This window comes from Mesocricetus auratus, unplaced genomic scaffold (assembly GCF_017639785.1).
Source record: "Mesocricetus auratus isolate SY011 unplaced genomic scaffold, BCM_Maur_2.0 Super-Scaffold_100031, whole genome shotgun sequence".
Taxonomy (NCBI): domain Eukaryota; kingdom Metazoa; phylum Chordata; class Mammalia; order Rodentia; family Cricetidae; genus Mesocricetus; species Mesocricetus auratus.
In genome coordinates this window covers 15808613-15825119 of record NW_024429212.1, presented here as the reverse complement: position 1 = coordinate 15825119, position 16507 = coordinate 15808613, and the positions used below count along the sequence as shown (strand labels likewise).

General features: G+C 47.8%; 1 long non-coding RNA gene across 2 annotated transcripts; it reads right to left on the bottom strand.

The window, feature by feature from the left end:
• Nucleotides 1–4652: 4652 nt before the first annotated feature.
• LOC121135190 lies at nucleotides 4653–16417 on the bottom strand. Of its 2 annotated transcripts, none has more exons than XR_005872407.1 (3): nucleotides 15999–16417; nucleotides 6865–7127; nucleotides 4653–5782 (listed from the first exon to the last, which is right to left on the bottom strand). It is a non-coding gene; the product is annotated as an uncharacterized LOC121135190 (long non-coding RNA). The 2 variants fall into 2 exon arrangements; XR_005872408.1 differs by lacking the exon at nucleotides 15999–16417 and adding an exon at nucleotides 14227–14438.
• Nucleotides 16418–16507: the final 90 nt, after the last annotated feature.

The window sequence follows — 16507 nt, the reverse complement described above, 5'->3', positions numbered from 1 at the left end:
GTCCTGGGAATCGAACCCAGGCCCTCCATCAGAGCAGGGTATGCTCTTTACTGCTAAACTTTCTCTTTAGCCCCTGAGGACATTTTCTAATTTCCTTTTTCCGGTTCTAGGCTGCTTCAAATAGGTTATTTATTTTTTTCTTTGTAGTTTACTGGACTATCCTACGTTTTAGTAATTGTCCTCTAACCCTGAAAATTGAAGTACCTAACCAGAGTGTGGTCTTATACACATGTGATCCCAGCATTCCAGAGGCTGAAGGATGATTACAAGTTCAAGGCCAGCTTTGGGACCCTGGTCTCTCTCTCTCTCTCTCTCTCTCTCTCTCTCTCTCTCTCTCTCTCTCTCTCTCTCTCTCTCTCTCTCTCTCTCTCCCCCCCCTCTCTCTCTCCCTTTGCATAAGTTCGTTGATACTTGGCATCAAGGCTGGTCCTGTCTCCTGTGTGGAGTCAGGGGCATCACAGTGGGGAGCTGTAGCATCTCTGTGGTCTGCTGAGGTAAAAAGATGGCATGGCAGTGACTACGGTTCTGCTGGTGACAGTGGCGTATCCGGAGTCTGTAGATGCGAGTTGCTGGGAGAAAGCTTCCAGGAGGGGAAACTGCGAAAGCAGGTGTCTGCTTGGGCTGTGATAGCCCAACACAGAGCCCCAAGTTCACACTGCTGTTAGCTTCCCTCCCTCTGCAGAGTGCACAGCACGTCCTCTTGTCCTTCCTCCTCCAGAGTCAGCCATTGGGACAGCATCAGAAGTATTTAAAATGACTAACGAAAAGGCATCTTTTCATTAAGTCAGTCTACTTGTAATTACGTTTCATTATAATTGGTTTAAGTAATAACATTTTTTTGGAGACAGTACTTCTGAAAGAGGTACAGAGTTCATTTTGGCAAAAATAAAAAGCCTCGCTGGTAGCATGTCATAATCTCCACATGGAGGCTGGCAGATACTAAAAAAAATTTTTTTAAAGCCAGACATAATCACAGGGCAAGCCCTAAACAAAAGAGAGCCTTAATGTGATTTAAATACCGTGACTGAGTTGCAGTCAGCGTCAGCCTGGACCGAGTTGAATGTGACATCATCCTGTATGGAAATATATTCTAGCAAAAGACTACTACGGCCACCATCTGTTCCCACATCTCGCCGACTGGCCCGTCCCCCAGTGGGATGCAGCAAATACGTTTAAACATAAGCACATCTTCCTCTCACTACAAAGTGTGAGTATCACCCCAGTGTTGTGAAGACTTTGTTTCAGGAACTATTAAGACAGCTGGCAAAAAAAAAAAAAAAAAGAGAGAGAGAGAGAGAGACTTCTGATAGACCTGTGAGCATTCACTGGTCTTACATGTGCTTTAAAAATTGTCCTTTATGAGGTAAAATATAGAAGAAAGGTTTATTTCAGTCTTTGGTTCACTGCGACAACTCCCTGAGAACAGTGCCAAGACTGTTGCCAAACGCCTCAACAGTGACAGCCGTAGTACCCGGTCTCTCGGTCCCTGAGGTGGAGTCTGCAGGGGCTTCCTTCAGTTACCCTGACGCACTGCTCTTCAGAGGCAGTGGTGCCATCGGCTGCACGGAAAGTACTCTTCCCTCAGCTCTGATCTTGCCCTTTGTCAGACTGCTAAATAACTCACTGACTGCTGGAAGGAAGGAAACCGTACTATCTATCTATTATTTAGGAAGCACCCCTCGTCTGCAGATCCCTAGTTAGTCCTAAAGAAGTCTTTTGAAGGTCTGTGGAACTCTTCCTGACAAGACAGGAGCCTCAGAAGTAGTATGTGCACACTGTGGGGGAAGAGATTAACCAATTAATTTTATTGTATGAGGTTGTATGAAACTGACCCTTTATGATAGGGTCTTATTTGGGAGCTGAGCTGCAATTAATAGGAGCAAAGGAATATATAAATCACATTTTTGCAGCAGACTCAGTTATAAGAAGTAAGACAAAACAAAACAAAAAAGTTTTATTGCCATTTACTTTCTATAAATTGTTGATTAGGAAACAGCAGCAATGGGGCTCATAGCCAATGAAGTAACAGGACAGTGTCCTGAAGAAAGCCTCCATAAGCCATAAGCTTTGGCACTACAGGCGTGGATAACTTTCCTCATCTTCTGTGTGAACAGAATTAACCCAAACAACTGGGGTCAAAGATAACAAGACCGATGAGGTAAATGGAGATGGCAAAAGAATATCTTCATGCAACGTCACTTCTTGGCCATGGGGACCACGGCCATCGGTGTAGGGAGCAAAAATCACAATTCATTTGAAATTCAAGAGCAGCAGACTGGGTAATAGCAGTTTTGAATAAATCCTTGGCCAGCTGAATACTAGCCCCTAGGCTTCTGCCATGAGTACAAACCCCACTCATGTGAAGGGCATTGTGCAGAAGATGGTGGCCAGCTGTTCTCTACCGAGTTGAAACAATAAGAACTAGATGTCCTGTTTTTATCAAGGATTTGGACCAAGGATGGGAAGACTATTAGTGACTGAACTACTAAGTTCCCGTGGAACCTTTTAAAATCTACCCTTTAAAACACATAGGTAAGTTACACAGGAATGAAAATCTGTAGCGTGGATAGTCAGTACAGACACCACATTAGAGCGGAGTAAGGGGAAGCATGTAGCGTCAGCCGAAGACTAGCATTTAGCTGACTAACTTCTCAGGAAGCTGCCTTCAGAGAGGAGCTGAGTCTTCATTTTTGGCTTTCTTGGTTGGCACGATTTTGAATTACATCTAGTTCTCATTGGCGTCTGTCCACAGTTTCCGAGCAACTGCTTCCTGCAGAGTACTGCTAAACAAACACTTGGCATCAACAGAATTTGTTTTTGAGAATTATCATTTCCCCTCCTCTTCCAACTTCTCCTGTGCCCTCCCCCAGCCCCTCCCAAACGGAGGATCTCTTCATTTTGATAATTGTTACACAGACCCCCTCGTGTAACTATAAACACGACCCGCCGAGTCTGCTGGTACTGCTCGTCTGTGTGTCTGTTTAGGGATGACCACTTGGTATTGGATAACTAGGTAGGGGACTCGTCCCTGAGAAAGCAGATTCTCCTCCCTCTCTGGGCGATCACTAATTGCCTGTAGCACTTCCCTTAAAGGCAGCACCTTGTGAGATTTCTCCCATCCGCGTTGGCATGTCAACTGGTGGTGTCATCCTTTAGGTCAGCCATGTTGTTAGGTTTCACGGGTGCCGCTCTCCTGTCACATGTAAGACACACCCTCTTGCTGGAGACTCCCTGACCATCTTTCTACCTCCTTCTCCACAATGTTCCCTGAGCCCTAAGTGTAGGGTTTGTGTTGTGGATGTGTCCCTGGGGGAGGGGCACCCCGTGGTCACTTCTGACTTTCTGTAATGGTCTCCCCCTACTGCACAGAACAGCCTCTTTTACCAGGGGTGAGAACTGCAGATTTCACTCTTCTTTACTGGATGTCTCCCCTAAACTATGCTTTTCAGAAAAAGTCTGCTTCGGGGCCAACAACTGCAAGCGATGAGAGGCAGTGCCAAGGGTGTGGCCTTGAGGGCTTGGGTCCTCTGGATGTTGGAGAGCTAGAATGCCCCAGCAGGGGCAGTTTCTGCTGCTGTGGATCCAGGGAGAGACTTGTGGTGTATTAGATTGGAATTTTGGGATATCACACAAGCAATCTATTGCCCTCTTCTACCTTAAGAATCACTAATTCATTGGAGTGGTGGTGGCGCATGCCTTGAATCCCAGCACTTGGGAGGCAGAGGCAGGCGGATCTCTGTGAGTTCGAGGCCAGCCTGGTCTACAGAGCGAGTTCCAGGACAGCCTCCAAAACAACACAGAGAAACCCTGTCTAAAGAATCACTAATCTGATACTAGTGATATCAGGAGACTTCAGCCCTGTTAAGTGTTGTGCTAGAAAAGTTTTAATGTGTGGTTTCCCTTCTGCTGCTCTGTTGTGGTTACGGGCACCTGGCTTGCTGAGCTTGTCAACTTTAGTAGTCTAAATTCTCTCACTGTGCCTTGCCGAAAACTCCAAAAGTGAAAACACAGGAGGTCTCTCTCTCTCTGGGAGTCGGGAAGTTGTGCAGGCTCAGCTCCCACTGCTGTGGCTGGCCAGCGTCCCTTGTCACGTGCTCACAGGGCACCAGATTCGAGAAGGACCAACATCAGCAGCTGCTGTCCACACCAAGGGTGACTTCTCCTTTGTCACGAGCATTCTTCCCGCCAGCCTGGTCCCAGAGCCGCGTCAGTCCCAAAGGAACACGCAGGATGCTACATTAATTATGAAGCTGTTGGCTGTTTGCTATGGTTTCTTGTTGTCTAGCTCTGACTTATTAACCCATAACTGGGAATCTGAGTATTTCCGCGTGGTCTTCTCTTATGGGAGAAAGGGTCCGGACCTCTTACTCCTCTCGAGTCCTGCATGGTAACTCACTGTGCCTCTGTTTCCCAGAATCCTCCTTGACTCCTAGTCCCACCTATCTTGCTTCCCTATTGGCCAACTGTGCTTTATTCATCAACCAATAAGACGACACATACACAGAAGACCATCCCCCATCGGTCCTTCATGCCTCGTGACAAAACTGCAAATACAAATCAGGTGCATGACTCCTGAGAGGTTTGCTCTAAACCCTAAAAGCTGTGTTGAGGCCCTGAATAAAAGCTTGTCTGGAAACACGTTTAATGGCCAGTTGGGAATGTTTATTTTTAGCATGGTAGAGCTAGTTGTTGGCTTACAGTTCACTCCATACTGTCATTCTTAAACCTGCACATAGCCTCGGGACTACAGAGGTGTATCTTACAACTTCCCTAATGCTGGAATGCCCAAATGGCTTGAGCTACCTGCAAATCATTCATACAAGAACTGGAATTTCCAGTTATCTTTTCCATTGTCTTCCTTCCCAAAAGCAACTAGGGGAGGATAGAGTTTGTTTGATCTCACAGCTTGAAGTCAGTGCAGAGGAGTCATAGCTGGAACTCATGACAACAACTGATGCAGAGGCCATGGCTTGATCAGCTACTTTCTTACACCCCAGGACCATGGGCCCGGGGTGCTGCCCCCCTCTGTAGGATGGACCCACCCACATTCCCAGTTGAGAAAGTGTGTTACAGGCTTGCCCACAAGCTAGTCTGGTGGGAGACTTTTCTTAATGGAGATCCCTTCTTTTGAAATGACTATCCTGTGTCAAGTTACAGAAAACTAGCAGGCAGCATGCATTTACTTCTGAACTCTAGCTGTCTGTATTTTGACAAAACCACTCAGTTCCCTGAACTTTAGAAGGGGAAAGCAATGGATTTAGAGAACACAGTCACCACGGAATCTATATCGATAAGTTACTGATAATGTTGGTGGTAATACATTGCCACATCTAACAATCCTTGGGTGACACTGTAAAGTCAGGAGAAAGGCTTAGGAGAACAGGGGTTCTTGAGTCCAGCGCCAACTCCTACTGTGGATTCTCATCTGTGTTCTATGAATAGCAGCAATGTCAACCAGACAGACCCTACCAGTGTTCAGACGTTTTCATGCAGGAAGTGAATGGCCAGTGCTTCCTGTTGATGAGGTGCATTTGACTCAGGCTGGGTGGGTGTTAGAGACACACATTAGACTACAGGAAATTCGCTTTCTCGCTCACAAAGCATTGATGCCCAAATAAAATCACTATCCTGGTCCACTTAAAATGTTGGTGTTAGGTTTGGGTGATTTTATTCACTCTTTGGTTCCTGGTGTCAGGGGTTGTACTGACGACCTCAGTGTCCTCGATGCTTGTCCTCTCTTGGCCATCAGTGGACACTGTTAAGAGCTCTGTGCACGCCTGGGCTGGAGAGAAGGCTCAGCGGTTAAGAGTACTTCCTGCTTATATACGGCGCCTCACAACCACCTGTAACTCCACTTCCCTTGGATCCAATGCCCCATTCTGGACGGCAAGCACTCTGCTTTCCTACGTGGCATCACGCGGGCAAACACAAATAACTTTTAGGTCACACAAAGGCGTCCCCTCCCTGCAGGTGTTCCCCAGCAAGCAGTTACCCCCATCCTATAACAAGGTCAAGTGGGCCACTGCCAGGGTAAGCAGGTGTAGGTGTATACTTTCCAAACACACAGCAGCTGAAGCTGGAGCTGTAATTCTGTTTAAAAATGGACGCCAGAGGAAAAAAAGCATGGTTGGGTGTAGAACCACCAGGTGGCGGTATGTGTGGACTAAAAGCGTTTATTCCCTCTGCAGCATGGGTGTTCCTTACCTTACTTCACAAAAGATAGGTCTTCTTGTTTTTGGCATCTGTGCGTGCGCTCTCTCTCTCTCTCTCTCTCTCTCTCTCTCTCTCTCTCTCTCTCTCTCTCTCTCTCTCTCTCTCTCTCATATATATAGAGGCTCAAGTTGCTGTACACAGTGTCTTTTTCAATCTTTCCACTGTGTTGAGGCCGTGTCTCTTACTGGACCTGGAGTTTGCCAATGCTGTCCGGTCTAGCCCGCCAGCCTGCCCTGAGGCTGCTGTCTGTGCATCCTGAGTTCACAGGTGGCCACCACCCTGCTTTTCTGTGGGTTCTGGGGGTCCATATTCTTCACACTTGCAGCCTAGCACTAGAGCTATCTCCCAAGCCCACAGAGGATACTTCCTTAGACGGCTTGAGGGTGAATGAAGTCACTGCAGACTTAGCAAGCATGATCTGGAACATGGCTGGTTCTTTTCAGAAACTAAGGTATTGTAGATGGATTTCCAATAGAGACTGAAATAACCATTAAACTGCCATAGGGAAAGAGGCTAGGGACGACCTTAATGAAAAAAAGATCAAACTGGTCTATTCATTACCGCTTCCTTGTTCTAACAAAGTCCCCGACTGAAAAGCAGCTTCAGGGAGGAAGGGTTTACTCCATCTTACAGTTTGAGGTTGCAGCTCACCATGGCGGGGAAGACTGAGGGAGGCTGGTCACCTGCTGTCCGCAGCCGGGAAGCGACGGGAACAAATGCTGTACTGAGCTCGCTTTCTTCTTTCCGTTCAGAACCGGACCCCGCCTGCCTCATGCGCACATCCAGAGGTGCGTGCCCACGCTTACTCTAGACCCAGGCAGCTGGTCCTGAAGATTGGCCTCCCAGGATGAGAAGACCACAGAGGATGCACGCAGAGTTACGCAGCAATCGAAGGTAAGTTGTGTGCTTTCATCCTGTGAACAAGTGAGTAAAACATGGGTAGTCAGTCCTCAGAAGGTCAAGTGCAGGGGACCCACTGAGCTCACGAGAGAAAAGCAGGGTGTGCTGGCTGGCGCACTCCCGTAATGCCAGAGCTAGGGAAGCGGAGGAGATGGATCTCTGTAAATCTGAGGCCAGTCAACGTTACAGAGACAGCAAGGCCCTGTCTCTCAAAACAAAACAAGCAAAAAAAACAAAAAACAAAAAAAAAAAACGTCACCACCAGAGGCTGGAGAGGTGGCTGTACAGTTGAGAGCCCGTGTTGCTCTCGCAGAGGACCCGGGTTTGGTTCCTAACACTCATACAGTGGCTCACAACCATCCATAGCTCCAGTTCCAGGGAACCCAATGCCCTCTTGTGACTTCTGTGGGCACCAGGCACATGCATGGTGCCCATATATAATATGCAGGCGAAACACTTTGTGTGTGTGTGTGTGTGTGTGTGTAAAACTCCAACTTTGTTAGCCATTAGGGAAATGCAAATCAAAACTACTTTGAGATTCTGTTTCACCCTAGAGAAAATGACTCCCATTAAGAAAACAAACAGTAACCAATATTGGTAATAAAAAACAGAACCTTCATAGACTGCTAGTGGAAGGTCCTTCAGCAAGTATAGAAATTAAACACACACACACACACACTCACACACATACACACACACATACATACCACACACACACACACACACACACACACACACACACACACAAATAACAACAACAACAAAACAGAACCCCTGACTTAGGGTTTCTACTGCTGTGAAGAGACACCATGACCACAGCAGCTCTTATAAAGGAAAAACATTCAATTGGGGCTGGCCTACAGCTTCAGAGGTCTGGCCCATTGTTGTCATGGTGGTACACAGACAGACACAGTGCGGGAGAAGGAACTGAGAGCTCTACATCTTGATCCACACAGCAGGACGTGACCTGTGTCCTCCACTAGGCATAGCTTGGGCATACATGAGGCCTCAAAGCCCAGGTGGATGCTTATCTTTCCCGCCTGCCAGTTCCCAAATAACCACTCAGAGGCTTATCAGTTACATTTGTTTGGCCAATGGCTCAGGCATATTACTGATTAGCTCTCACATTTAAATCAACCCATTTCTATTGATCTGAGTATCACCACATGGACTTGGCTTACCGGTAATGTTCTGGCATCTTACCCCTTTGGTGGTTACATGGCATCTCCCCAACTCTGCCTACTTTTTCTCCATATCTGTTTGGATTTTCCGCCTGGTTCTGTTCTCCCTGGCCATTGGTCAAATCAGCCTTATTTATCAACCAATAAAAGCGACACATGTTCTCAGCATACAGAAGGACATCCCATATCATTCCTCCAACAAGGCCGCACCTCCTAGTAATGCCACTCCCTGTGGGCTGAGCTATGAGTATATGGGTGCCATTCCTATTCAGACCACCACAGCCCCTAGAGACAGAAAACCATGCCAACCCCATCACTTCTGCTATATTGTCCAAGTAATCTAAGAACACCACAGTGACTCCTGCACATTCTTATTACGGCAGACAATATCAAAGCTTAGGTGTCCACCAGTAGACGAATAGGTTAAGAAAATATGGAGTGTGTGTGTGTGTGTGTGTGCGCGTGTGTGGTGGACTTTTATTCTGCCACAACAAAGAAAGAAATGATGTCATTAGTTAGGAGATGAATGGGACTGAAGTCCATTCTGTCATATGAAATAAGGCAGATACCAGGTGCTCCTCCAGGTAGCATGTGCGTACACATGAAGTGTGTGTGTTGAGAGAAACTCATGGAAAAAGAGATAATGGGAGTGAGTGTGGCCAGAGTACATGATAGACTTGAATTAAAATGTCATTATGAAACCTGTTTTTACAATAAATGCATACTATTTTTTTTTAATCTCAAAAACCCCAGAAGCTTGGAACGTGTGAAGGAAAAAGGGAAATAAGAAGGGAAGCAGAGGACAGGACTGCTCCTAGGTGAGGCGGAGGAGAAAGTTTACTGTAGAGGAAAGGGAGACGAAGCCAGGGAGAGAGGCATCTGGGAGACTCCAGAGTGGTCCCGACCCTGAGACGGGGAGACAGGGGAAGCAGGTACAGCAGCCAGGAAGCCAAAGGTACAAAGCGGGGCAGACCACCAAAATGTCTCCATTACATGGGGAAGAGCCTCTGGGGCAAGGGCTGGGTAGGGGGCCGGGTCTGCACTGAGGGATGATGGGAGAGCAGCTTTGAAACTTAGCGGTGTAAGACCACAGTCAGTCAACCCTTGACTTAATAGTGGTAGAATGGTGGGAAGACATTCAAAATTTTAAAAAATAAATAAATCAAAAATTCAATGCAGGGTGGCTGGAGACGTGGCTCAGCAGTTAGGAGACTTGCCACTCCTGCAGGGGACCCGTGTTTGGTTCCCAGCACCCACACAGCAGCTCAGAGTGGATGGTGACCCCACTCCCAAGATCTGTGACTCATTCTTCTTCCCTTCCTCGGTCCCTGCACGCAGGCAGTGTACATATATATATGCAGACAAAACACTCAAACATGTGAAATAAAAATGTTTTTTTTTATCTTAAAAAACAAAAATAATGTTTTTAAGCCAGTGCAGTGCTAACATAATGGCTGTGGTGGTTTGAAGGGAAACGACCTCTACAGGAAGTGGCACTATTAGGAGGTGTGGCTTTATTGGGGTAGATGCAGCCTCGTTAGAGGGAGCACGTCACTGTGGGGGTGGGGCTTTGAGGTCTCACATGCTCAACCCACGCCCGGTGGAGACAGGCTACTTCCTGTTGGCTCAGGAAGATGTAAGAACTCAGCTCCTTCTCCAGCGCCGCGTCTGCCTGCGTGCTGCCATGCTCCCCGCCATGATGATGATGGATCAAACCCGTGGACTGTAAACGAACCCCCCCCCCCCATGAAATGTTTTCCTTTAAAAAGAGCTGCCGGGGTCGCGTTGTCTCTGCACAGCAATAGAAACCCTAACTAAGACAAAGGCCTCGTGGGTAGACGCGCTTGCCCCTCAAAGCCTGGCCGCCTGCATTGGATTCCTGAACCCTTTGTCAAGGTGGCGTGACAGAACCAACTCCACAAAGTTGTCCTCTGCCCCCCCCACTTGCACTGTGGGCACGTGTACGCGCACATACACCACGAGTACACGCAACGATAGTAACTGTAAGGAAAACAAAAACCAAACCTATATAGTCAACGCATTAACCTCAAATGGTATCACCTTTACTTCAGATTACTTACTCATAGGCCTGGAGAGATGGCTCAGCGGTCAAGAGCACCGGCTGCTCTTCCGGAGGTCCTGAGTTCAATTCCCAGCAACCACATGGTGGCTCACAGCCGTCTGTAATGGATTTGACGCCCTCTTCTGGCATGCAGCCGTGCATGTATATGCACAACATACATTTATTATGTATACAGAGTTCGCATACATAATAGATACATCTTTTAAAAAGTTACTACCCATATACCCAGGAATGACCTGAGAAAGTTTAGAAAGAAAGCGAATTTCCTATTAACCAAAAAGGAATTTGTCCCCCACACAGTGTTGCCAGATTTAAGGGTCTGGAGAAAGCTGACTACAGAAAGGGTCAGCAAAGTCGCATGCTAGTGCCAGCCCTCTCCTGTGTCGCCAGGCACGGGATGGCATCCACACTCCTCCACCACCTCACAGCTGTGACCTTTGCCTGGGCAGGCCATGGGCATGCTACTCCTCCCAGGGGTCACCCGTAGCTGCTAGGTCACATGAGACTGTGGGGAGCTGATGGAGTTCTCCATGAACGGGCATTGTTGACACGGGCTCAGCCACGCCAAAGGCCCTAATGCCCCAGGCCCATGGAAATGACATGGGCCTTTTCCTTGTCCCAGTAGGAGCGTTGGAGTGAGTGTACAGAAAGTATCAAGCAGGGTCTCCTCCTCTCGGAATGCTGCAGCCTGACACTGCTCCCCGACAGAGACCTTCCGAGGCCTGCTAATCGCCTGCCAGCTTTCCAGCAGTAAATGCGCCCTCCTTGGCTCAGATGCGTACAACAACCGTGCCGGGTGTCTGCATTGCCGCTGGTGTTGGTACATCTACACCAGAGCGCACAGCCTACCAGATGCCAGCTTTATTTTCTTTTTCGAGACAGGGTTTCTCTGTGGCTTTGGAGGCTGTCCTGGAACTAGCTCTTGTAGACCAGATTGGTCTCGAACTCACAGAGATCTGCCTGCCAACTCCCGGCCAGATCCCAGCTCTTAAGTATGTGTATCTGATGTTCCATCTCTCTCTGCCTCCCCTGTTAGGTCAGCCCTAAGCAGTAGTGTGACCAATTTTCTGTTATCTACCAGCAGATATTAAAAGGCCACAGAAAACAACAAAAATAGTGACTTTGGATTAATAGTTTAGCGTTTGAAAAGAATGTTAGATAAAATTATACCATTTCTGGGCTGGGGAGAGAGAGCAGTCGGGAGGAGTACTTGCAAGCATGAGGATCTGAGTTCAAATCCCGAGAACCGGAGTAAAAAGCTGCACGTGTTTGCACTCCTGCTGCCAGTTTAGGCCCATGCCTAGTGAGGAGATCTAGAGATCAAGGTTGAATCCCTTCCCTGGAGTCATCACTAATTGGACAGAGAGTCAAGGTTCAAATGCAAGTGAAAGAAGACCTGTGCCCTGGCTTCACTCGTGCCTGGATTGATGCCCAGTGCTGTTTGTTACAATCTTACTTCCGCCCGTAACTCTTACTCAGTCTAATCCCTCTGCTTCCAGTTTCATTCTGTTCACAGTAGCCACAAAAACCCTGTATTTAGAACACCTCTTCTAATGTAAAACAAAGTGCATTGTAAGTGCTTAGAAAACTGGCGAATTTACTTCATAAGAACACTGAGACTCCTGCCTTTCTAAAGTCAACACAAAGAAAGTGCACTCACAATCAACACTGGGGGCAGGGGAGCCCTTTTCAATAAGTGCTACCGGCAAAACTGGGCACCCTCCTGTAGGAGAGTGGAGTTCCACCCATATCCTCATCCTGCACACGCACCAAGTTCACAATGAACCAGATATTGGGGTCATAGGAACAGGCAAATTCCCGAGTCACAGGCAGGAGTTGGCCCCAAGTGGACTGTGCGAAATTTGAAACCTCTGCACAGAAACAGATAAGCAGGCGGCCTGCAGGTGGGCCAGTTTCCATAACACATAAAGAGCTGCAGAAATCAAACAACAAAGAAACGAAGCCTCCAGTCAGTGCGTGGGTCAGAGATCTGAACAGTTCTTGGAAGGTGGAATGCAGATGGCCAACGTGCGTCTAAAAGTCTCCAACATCTTTACTCAGCAGAGACATGCAGATTAAAACTACTGTGAGACTCCATCTCATCCCAGTAAGGATGGCCACTAAGGGAACAAATGACAACACTTGCTGGCAAGGACGAGAGAGAGAGAGAGAGAGAGAGAGAGAGAGAGAGAGAGAGAGAGAGAGAGAGAGAGAGAGAGAGAGAGAGAGAGAGAGAAGAGAGAGAGAGAGAGAGAGAGAGAGAGAGAGAGAGAGAGAGAGAGAGAGAGAGAGAGAGAGAGAGAGAGAGTGCTAGTGCTATCTATGGAAATTAGTCTGAGGGTTCCTCAAAAATAAACAAAAAAAATCAAGTTACCACGTAACTCAGCTATGACTCCTGGGCGCGCACCAGAAGGACTCCACATTCTACTATGCATGACCATGTTTGCCTATGCTCATCTTAAATTCATCTCGGGTTTCTATGATCAGATATCCTGACCAAAAGCTTACAGTTCTGGCTTCCGGTCCAATCGTAGCGGAGAGCTCACAGTAGCAGGAACCTGAGAGAACATTGCAACCAAAGCCACAACGAGGAATAAGTGACATGTGCGTGCTGTGTGGTGAGCATGCGCTGTTCTCACAGTTCAGGATCCCCTGCCCGGGGGTGGGGGGGATGGAGGGATGGGGGGTGGAGCCACCCGCAACGGGCAGTTCTCCTGCTTCCGTTAACATAGTCGGCATAACCCTCCACAGACGCGCCACAGGCCAACGTGATGTCCTCCCAAGTGATTTTACGTGGTTTCAACCTTCAGAGTAAGCATCACGTGACTCTTTTCATAATAGCCAGGAGATGAAATCAGCCCTATGTCCATCAAGGGATAAATGGATAATGAAAAGGTGGTACATATATACAATGGAATTTTTTTATTCAGTTATAAAGAAAAATGAAAAAAATTATAATCTGAGGTTAGTTTACATGGAACTGGAAAACCTTTTTTTAAGCAAGGTAATACAAAGACTACATGTTCTCGCACATGTGGATCCCAGCCTCTGACTGTTAAGTGTCCAGGTGTTAGAAAACAGGTACACGGGCCCGGAAATTAGAAGGCCCGTGTGAGCGGACAAGACAGACTGCCAAGGAGTGGATAAGACAATGGGGCAAAGAAGGGTGGAAAAATAAAACCAGAAAGGGGGCAGGGGGAGGGGAACCAACTAAAATGAAATATATATATATATATATGTACGTATATATACATATATAAACTATGAAAGTCTGCTTCAGTTTTCAGTTAGTTGTAAGATAAATTAGATAGGTAGATAGATGACACATAGATAGATAGATAGATAGATAGATAGATAGATAATAAACAAATAAAAATTCTAAGCCACGTTTGGAAACACACTCCTGTAATCCTAGCACAGTCCCTAGAAGGACTGGGAATTTGAGGCCAGCATAGGTGACATAGTGACACCTTGTCAAAGAAAAAGAAAAGAAAAAGGGCACCACACCGTCTTAGAGACAGTCACATATTAAAGAAAAAAAAAAAAGAAGAGAAAACTCGAATCCAGAATAATAGGGAACTCTTACAACTAACTCAAAAATAAAGTGTTTAATTAAAATGTGCAAAATGTGACTAGCTACTTTACCAGAAAAGATTTAAAGGGCCAATTGGCATGTGAAATAGTAACAGTATCATCATCAGTCGCCGGGGAAATGCAAATTAAAACCACCATCTTATTCCAATTATCTAGTGTTATGTGACAAACCAGCCTAAAAAGTGGCAGCTTAAGATGGCAATATGTTTTCTACACGTATCTCTGCCAACTGGGATGGCCTCGGGAAGAACTCACCTCTGCCTCACTTGGCACTAGCTCGGGTCTCTTGGAGTCGGGGCTGGGACTGTCTGCAGACCCATTTGCTCCACTTGGCAGTTGGTGGTAGCTGTTGGCTGGGTTGATAGCTAAAACTGAACGTTTTTACATCACATCTCCAAAACCCAAGTTACCCTCAACACTGTTAGGTTTCAAGAGCCAAGCACCGTGAGAATCAGCATTCCTTCCGGCCTTGGTGGCACACGCCTTTAATCCCAGTGCTTGGGAGGCAGAGGCAGGTGGATCTCTGTGAGTTCGAGGCCAGCCTGGTCTACAGAGCGAGTTCCAGGACAGCCAGGGCTACACAGAGAAACCCAGTCTCAAAAATGAATAATAACAACAACGATAGTAAAGGGAGGAAGAAAATGTCGTAAGGAATGCGCCAAGACTGGTCCATATTCAGAAGAAGGGGGACCACATCAAACCATCGAAATCAACCACATTCGAGAGTTACTTGTTCCCAAACGCACTTACTCTTCCCCCACACCTCCCCTGAAACTACTATAAATGTCAGCCTCAGGGTCAGGCCCCAAGACAAGAATTTACCACCTGGACCGGATGCCAAGGCACAGAGCCCTCCCAACAGCTCCCCAGAAACAAGCCACCCGAGGACATACGAACTGGGACTGCCTTTCTCCCCCCTCGCCATCGTACAGGTATCGGGCAGGACGACACCCCGGAAGAGGAAAGCAGAAGCCCCAGAAGAGCCCTTGTCCCGTCCACCGTGAAACCCAGCGTGAACCAGGCCCCAGATTAGAGACAAGGGATGCTAGGTGGGAATTATAGCTCCTGGCTGCTCCTGGGCTCCTCCTCGTCTTCTCTCGGACTCGAGGTTCATTACCCCCTTGCACGCACAGAGGTGGTGAGTGTGACAGTTAATACTGTCCGGCTGGCAGGCTCTAAAGTGACCCGGGAGACGGGATTATCTAGATTAGATGAAGAAGGCGGGAAGAGAGGGAGCCGCTATCCTTGTCTGCTTCCAGACTGGTCCTGCCCGGAAGCCACATGGCGGGATGCTTGACCCCCACCCGCACTCCCCGCCTCCAGGGAAGGCTTCTTCACCGGGAAGGGCTGCACCCACAACCTGTGAGCTGAGAAAGCCCTCCCTCCCTTGAATTTGCTTCATTCGGGATGTTTCATAAGTGAGCAAGCAGAACATGTTTCTGGGGCTGCTCCCTGTCCTTGGAGCTGGGGCTAGAGACGGTTGTGAGCTGCCCGGTGCGGTGCTGGTCACTGAACCCGGGTCCTCTGGAGGAGCAGCCCAGGGCTCTGAACGGCTGAGCGCTCTCTCCAGCCCCCTGAGGCAGAAGGTGTAACTGGGTGTGGAAGTCGTGCCTCACCGTAAACTAAGCACAATCATAAACACCATTCAGCAAAGGCAGGCGAGCTTTTGTTCCAGATGTTTAAGAAAACCTCGGTGCTGACGACGGGAGCAAGCTTTTTGTTGGCTGTCTTTGGGGTCCCCAGCCCTGAGACAACAACATGGGGGCTTCTGATCATGAAAGCTCTGCCTGCAACTTAGGCGTCTTCCTGCGTAGCTCTTATAACTTTTTTTTTTTTGGTTTTTTTACGAGACAGGGTTTCTCTGTTTTGTAGGCTGTCGGTCTAGCCCGGCCTCGAACTCACAGAGATCCGCCTGCCTCTGCCTCCCGAGTGCTGGGATTAAAGGCGTGCGCCACCAACGCCCGGCTGTAGCTCTTACAATGTAACCCATATGTTAATTAGCGTACGTTCTACCCCGTGGCTTTTACCTTTGTCCCATTCTGTGTCTCGGACTCGTTCCGCGTTTGGCTGACTTCTCTGCGGCTCTTCTTCCCAGAGTCCTCTCCGTGCCTGGAAGTCCCACGTAAACTTCCTGTCTCGTTATCGGCCATTTAGCCCTTTATTGAACTAATCAGGAGGCAAAGGCACATCTTCACAGTGTGCAAGAAGATGGTTCCACAACGTCTGGCCACTAAACTAAAGACCATAGTCATTTCCAAGAACGGAGGTGCAGCATCACAGCTTAGTCAGAAACCCACTAAGCTCCAGCTCCCATAGCCAGCAGACTAAGAAAGGGGGACTAGGCCCTCTCACTCACGTTACCCAGCGTGTCCAGTCTCCAGCAGCAAATTTCCAAAGCACTCAAAGAAACTAGACCCGTGCCGCCTGCCTGCTTAAATTACCAACAGGAAATGCCCACAAGAAGCCGGAACATGGAACTTTCCAGACAGAAATTCCATATCAGTTGTTTTAAATATGTTCACAGGTTACTATTTCT